The sequence below is a fragment of the Adiantum capillus-veneris genome, chromosome 11 (genome assembly GCF_014529385.1).
Source record: "Adiantum capillus-veneris isolate H3 chromosome 11, ASM1452938v2, whole genome shotgun sequence".
Taxonomy (NCBI): domain Eukaryota; kingdom Viridiplantae; phylum Streptophyta; class Polypodiopsida; order Polypodiales; family Pteridaceae; genus Adiantum; species Adiantum capillus-veneris.
Genome location: NC_140941.1, coordinates 69,207,172 through 69,214,527, shown reverse-complemented (window position 1 = coordinate 69,214,527; position 7,356 = coordinate 69,207,172). Strand labels below are relative to the sequence as shown.

At 40.2% G+C, this 7,356-nt stretch overlaps 2 pseudogenes; both read right to left on the bottom strand.

Annotated features, from left to right (window-relative positions):
• On the bottom strand, positions 1 to 2,395 carry LOC147447412 (uncharacterized; annotated as a pseudogene).
• Positions 2,396 to 2,412: 17 nt separating this feature from the next.
• LOC147447411 (uncharacterized) lies at positions 2,413 to 3,092 on the bottom strand (annotated as a pseudogene).
• Between the last annotated feature and the right edge of the window lie 4,264 nt (positions 3,093 to 7,356).

Genomic DNA, 7,356 nt, shown 5'->3' with positions numbered 1-7,356 from the left:
TTAACAAAGGCCCATGGTATATGTGAATATACATACACGTGTTAATGTTTTAATTTATTGATGAGAAAGAGTCACGTTCATCTTTTGAGCAATTGGAATTTGCAAAATTAATAAGTCACATAAGTCTAATGATGAGCTTAAGGAGATAAATATACACTAGTGATAGTAATGTACTTGAGTCAAACAATTCTCTTGTATCGTGCAGGGACCTTCCTCTCCCTCTTTGAAGTTCCATTTTTCTTTGCCATAGTTGCACTACATGGTTGTTTGTTGGAAACATCTTTAAGAACATGTCAAAACATGTAAGCTTAATACATATATTTATTAGAGAGTAAGTGGTATAAACATACTTTTTTTTTGAGGGAATGTCCTTCTTTGCTTTGTTTTTGCCCTAGCAAAAGGACCAAAGGGAAAATATAAATGAACCACTACACAATTATAGCATTCAAGTATTCATGTCAATTTATTGGTGACACTCACCAATAAGTTACTCAAGCAAGCAAATTTTTGCTTCTTAGATTGTGTATTGTTGATGGGGTTATCATCATCCTGAAATACATACTCAAGTTGAAACAAATATATGGTTATTTAAATACTTAAATGGTAGTAAAAGCACCATTTCAAATGTCTCTATGTCACTCTCCTCATCATTCTCTAAGGGATGCTTTGTGACCTACATATAACCTTCCATTAAATAGCTAGAACATTTCTAATCACCATAATCATCACAAAATGTATCAAAAGTATTCTCACAAAATCTTGTATGATAGATATAGAATGGTCTTCAGAGGCCTTGGTCAAGTCAAACATTTTCCATGTACACTACAATAAAGAAGTAAACTTTCAAACCGAAAGAAGCGCATGCTTTTGATTGCTCATACAAGGTTTAAGAAGTTTTTGATTTCTCACAAAAGGTTTAAGAAGTTCTACACTTTTGTTTTTATTGCTAGTATTTTCCAAACTAGTACAAAACCCTGCACTCAAAGATGAGCTACTTGCCATAGCATCCATATGCTAAAATAGACTTAATTTGTGTAAGTAATGTATATTATAAAGTGATGTATAATTCGAATTTCCAAGAACCTTAAAGTACCTCTCCCACTTGCTTGTTTGTAACCCCAACGCCTTGGTCATTCACCTTCAAATAAATTTTTCTAATTAAAAACAAACCGTACCACAAATAAAAAACATCTTAGTGCCTATATGTTGGATATACAAACCTGATCAAGCATCTCTGAGTACCATGTATCATCTTTTGTGAAAGAGGAGGTTGATCTCATGTGTAAGGGTGATCCATTTGCAATATTTTTCACCTAAAAGACCATATAGAAATAGTACTCAAGTATTCATGGAGATAAGTTCAAGAAGAAACTCATGAAAAACCTTATAAATACCAGTCTTGAATGCCCTAAATCTTATTTAGGAGACATATTTGTTGGTTCCAAGTAAGTGAAGTTTCGATTCGGAGTGTTATTTTTCTTGAGAGAACAAAATAAATACATAAAAAACTTTTCTAAGAACATATATAAATGCTATACAGTTGACCAACCTCCAATTGAACTTCACAAATATCTTTCTTTCCTTCCATAGTTGAGTTGGCACTTGATATTTCATGCAAAGATGAGGAAAGACTTGTATCCTTGCAAGGTTGTACCTAAAAAATTGAATTGTCATAAAAGCTAAATAAAAAATCAAAAGTATAAGGAAAAATTCATACCGGCTCTTCAAAAGTTAGCCTGTGCACATTTATACTTAGATACACAACTGGAACTTCTATCACTTGACCCTAAATTCAAAATACACCAAGGTGAATTACGAATCAATCAGAAAACCATATTGAATGACACAACTTTAGATTCAATCAATACTCACAGCATGCAATGATGATACTTGTAAGTGGCTTCCAGGAATATAAAGTCCAATGGCATCATGATTGATTGATTCAATTTGAACCCTCCATAGGTCATACTTATTTCCACCACTTAGCTTTGAAAGAACTACTCCTACGCCAACTTGCTTTGTGTTTGCATCAAGAAATGGAATAAAGCAAATCTGTTGTGGCATACCTTGAAGAAACAATCCACATCTACATTGGATATTTTCCTCCGATATGATCTTGGATGATCCCATGATAGTCACCTTCTCTTGAAGTATACTTGCTGGAACATAGCTGAAACATACTTGCTGGAACATAGCAAACATCATGCATGCTTGGTGTAAGCAAGGCTTTGCTCTCATTTTCTTGGTTTGCACCTTCCATATCCAAATCGACCATTATTGGATCCAATTTGTCACCTTCAATGATTTCCCTCAAGATCTCGTGGCGGAGGTTTTTCTTTGACGTATGGTTGGCTTTATCAGTGTTTGGAAAGAGTGGACCTGCTTTGAGCCTCATATATCATCTATGTTGACTTAGCTTGAGAAAATATGTCGCTTTGTCATGTAGTCACCATCTTCTTGATTTTCCTTATTATGCAAGGGAGATAGTGTCTTTCTTCTTTTATGGATGAACTTATCAACCGCCTCTCTCATTTTCTTGTCCTTGTCTAAGTCTGCATACATGAACTTTTTAGTGGAAATAAACCAAAGTCCTTGTTCAGCCCACCTGCGAATTTGCTCCAAATTGCGATTCTAGGCACGATGTTCCATAGAGAAATTGTCCCGAAGAAAGGTTTTCTCCTTTCCGGTTGTTGGAAAAATTGTTGAAGTCTAGAATGCGGGCATAGAGTCAAGGTTGGTGTCACTTGAACAAAGATTTTCCTCCTCCTCCTCCTCGTTATGAGACATTGCAGATGATTGACATATGGGGAGGATTTTGGATGATTTGGAACTTGCTTCTCTCTAAGAAAAGGAGCTTGATCTCCCTCTGCAACTTTACTTTGAGCCCAGCCATGCAACGCAAACCTGTGTCCACTTATGTCAACTCCTAGAGCTTACCATGAAGCAACGGACATATACAAAAGACTTCTACCATTGACATTATTCTTGCATATGCTGCGAGTATATCGATCTTGACCCAAAAGGCCTTTGATAAAGGATGACACTTGATGAGCATCCCATTTACAAACTCTCGCTAATGGTTCATCTTCCATGTTGACTTAGATGAGGATGACCTACACAAAAAACACATGAATTAAAAGTCACTGATGAGAACCATACAACAATGAATCAAATAAAATCAATACACCATTGATCCCAATCATTATACATATTGGTGATTCTACATTTCAAAATCCTCTTTGTATGATGTTTGTGGTGGTGGAGCAACACAAAGAAAGACCAATGTGATCAATAAACAACTAATACCAAACTATAAGCAGTACTCATGTTATTACATTTCAATAAGCATAAGCAAACAACACTTGGAACAACATGGAGCTTGAAAATATGAATAATTTCACCTTTTTAAACACTCAGCATCGATACAAATCAAAGAAATATTGTCTTCTAGATGGTGATGGTTCTATTACGCACATTGCCATTCGATAGAGAGAAAACATGGACTTCAATACTCCTCCAAGATACTTTACGAGTTTTCTATGGAGAGAGTGCTTGGAGTGCATGTGCATGTGTGTGTGTGTGTGCGCGCGCATGTGTGTGTGTGTGTGTGTGAGAGAGAGAGAGAGAGAGAGAGAGAGAGAGAGAGAGAGAGAGAGAGAGAGAGAGAGAGAGAGAGAGAGAGATTGTTACCTCAAAGTTTTGAACCTCCAAGCTGACGTTCATGTAGATGAGGTGTGTGTGTGTGTGTGTGTGTGTGTGAGAGAGAGAGAGAGAGAGAGAGAGAGAGAGAGAGAGAGAGTTACCTCTTACTTCTGCACCTTCAAGCTCACTTGAAGCTATTCCTGAAGCAAAAGAGGTGCCAGACCAGTGTTGCATGAGTCATGAATGCCCATTTTTGACAATAATCTTTTCAAACTTCCAAGGAAAATTGGGCGCCCTGCTTGAGAACCTTTTACGCAAAATTTTAAAGACTTTTTAAAAGGAAGGAACAGTCATGGTGTTGTGACTGTTCCTTCATTTAAAAGATTATTGAAGTGCAAGTTACATTAGCGAGCAGTTCATTGAAGATGGCTTCGTCTACATACATAACCTAGCACACAGCTACATTGCGAGGAGTTGATGATTGAAACTGTCATCATCTACAGTAGCCAACACATTGTGATGAGCTGCCTTGTGAAGGCGTTAATGATTGAAGGAAGGAACCTGGCCGGCTCTAGTTCTATCATACAGTAGCTAGCACATTGTGACGGGATTGTGACGAGCTACCTTACTAAGGCTTTAGTGATTGAAGGAAGGAACCCGGCCGGCTCTAGTTCTACATACAGTTACTCCGAGGTTTACAACTACATACGTGCACTATCTTGAGACGACGTATTCTCCAGGTAATGCCCAGTTCTCATCTTGGTTGTGTTCCGACATAAAAAAAAGGTGCAATGTTAGAAATCTAAAAGAAGCATGTAGCTCTGATTAGACTCGTATTTGCTAATATCATTGGCTTCAAAAACTTATTCTCGACATCAATGGTATACCTATAGAAATTTCCATTATTATATTGGGTGTACTAAAAAGAATCACTACTAGAAAGGCCTTCTAGTTTTCTTAGATATTGGGATGGATCCACATACTAGAGATGAAGAAAGCTAGGTCCAAGGAAATTCCCTTCTAAATAAAAGGAAACTTATGAAGATTTTGCATGGATGTAATCAAGGCGTAGGGACAACATCTGCAAAAAGAGGACCATCAAGAAACTTTACGTGCTTTTGTGAGATCATTGCATCTAGCATACATATGAAAACAGGTGCTTGAGGAGCTCTATCTCTTGCAGAAGAGCCTTCACAAAAAGCGCACACGTTCGTTGCCACAACCATGTTGGGCATAAGGCGTTCTTGCCATGCGGGCTGAAGAACCTCTTGTTTTGGGGCAAGAAATGGCGCGATTTTTGGTGTTGATCCATTGTTGTTTTGGGACCAAGAACTCTCCCATTTTGGGGCTGATCTTGAGTGTATTTATAAGAGCTCCAATTCCCAAAACAAGCAAGCATGGAAGACAGCGCTAACCTGCTGGCAGCAGGGCCGCCGTCTCTGGTACCTAAGAGCTCACAAGCTTCGGCAAGACCTATTGGGATGATCTGGCAAAGCCCTCAGATTCCTCCCTGGCCTACGTATGTTGCAATCAACACGCATCAAGAGACAAAAACCTCGAGCACATGACCATGAAGAACTTTACGTGCTTTTGTGAGATCATTGCATCTCGCATACATGTGAAAATAGAGCTTAGAGACACTATTTCTGGCTAGAAACCCCTCACTTCGCATCTTGGGAAAAAAAACACAGCGTTCTTTGCCACACACATGTTGGGTATATCCGGCAATCGACTTGTTCCATGGGATGACGTTCTAAACAAAAGCCCATCAAGCATCTCTTGTGCTTTCATAAGGTATCGCGTTTGGTATACATATCGACCAAAGCTGTTGATGCTTTGTCTCTTGCAGAATAGCATTCACAGAACACGCTCCCGATGTTGGGCATACGGCGTTCCTACCATGCGGACTCAAAACCCTCTTGTTTTGGGGCAAGAAATGTTGCGATTTTTGGTGCTGATCCGCTGTTGTTTTAGGAACAAGAACACTCCCATTTTGGGGCTGATTTACTTCCATTATAAGGCTGATCTAGACTGTGTTTGTGAGATCTCTAATTCCCATAACCAGCATGCATGAAAGAAAGCGCTAACCTGCCAGTAGGGCTGCCTTTTTTGTGTGTACTTAAGAGCTTAGAAGCTTCGGCAAGCCCTATTGGGTGATCTAGCTAAGCCGTCACCTTCCTCCCAAACTGATGTATATTGCAATCAACGCGCTTCTAGAGACAACAACCTCCAACACAGGTACATGGAGAGCTTTACATGCTTTTGTGAGAGCATTGCATCTCGCATACTATTTCTGGCTAGAAGCCCTTCATTTCGCATCTTGGAAAAAAAACATAGTGTTCTTTGCCACACCCATGTTGGGCATATCCTGTAATCGACTTGTTCCATGGCGTCTCTTGTGCATTCGTAAAGTATCGCATTTGGCATACATATCGACCAAAGCTTGTAGGCGTATCGTGCAATCAACATTCTCCAAGTGACAACCTTCTCGAACAAAGCTTGTGTAGGGACAACCCTGAGCATATGCTACAATCAATGCACTCTGAGAGACAACATCCTAGAAAGGATGACCGCTACGAAAACTCTGTGTGCTTTTGTGAGAGCACCACATTTGGCATACATACGAACACAAATGCTTGAGGATCCTTGTCTTGTAGATGAGCTTTTGTGTACCTACAAGCTCACAAGCTTCTGCAAGCTCTAGTTGGTTGATGTGGAAAAGTTTTGGCTGAGCCATCCACCCCCCAAGCTCGCCCTTGAGCTAGGCACACCACCAAGCTCTCACCTATGACGACGACAATGATGATGAACGACGGCGATAACGACGATGACGACGATGTCATTGCTAATGGGCTGAAATCTGAAAATGCTCTTAATGCTTGTGGCTGAAATCTAAAATCACTGGGGATACTGATGGGAATCTTCTAGCATGACCAGGTACGGGCTGATCTGCCATTGTTGATGACGACGATGGCTGAAAAATGAAAAATAGTAATTGATTTCTTGGTTGAAAACTGTTCCGCTATCTTTGTCGCGATGGAACGGGCAACCGTGACGAGACTATTAGGCTCTTCCTATGCTTTCTTAGTGCTTGTGGCTGAAATCTGAAATCACTGGAGATATTGATGGGAATCTGCTAGCATGACAAGGCTACGGGCTGATCTGCCATCGCATACTATTTCCAGCTAAAAGCCCTTCATTTGCATCTTGGAAAAAAACGCAACGTTCTTTGCCACACCCATGTAGGTCGACTTGTTCCATGGCGTCTTGCACTTTCGTATGGTATCACGTTTGGCATGTATATCGACCAAAGCTGTTGATGCTTTGTCTCTTGCATAATAGAGTTCACAGAATACGCTCGCGATGTTGGGCATAAGGCGTTCCTACCATGCGGGCTCAAAACCCTCTTGTGCTGGGCAAGAAATGTTGTGATTTTTGGTGCTGATCTGCTACTGTATTGGGGCCAAGAACACTCCCATTTTGGGGCTCATCTGGAGTGTATTTGTGAGAGCTCCAATTCCCAAAACAAGCAAGCATGGAAGAAAGCGCTAACCTGCCAACATGGATGCCTTCTGTGTGTACTTAAGAGCTCACAAGCTTCGGCAAGCCCTATCGGGCTGATCTAGCAAGCAAAGCCGTCACTTTCCTCCCTGGCCGATGTATGTTGCAATCAACGCGCTTCCAAAGACAACAACCTCAAGCACAGGTAGATGA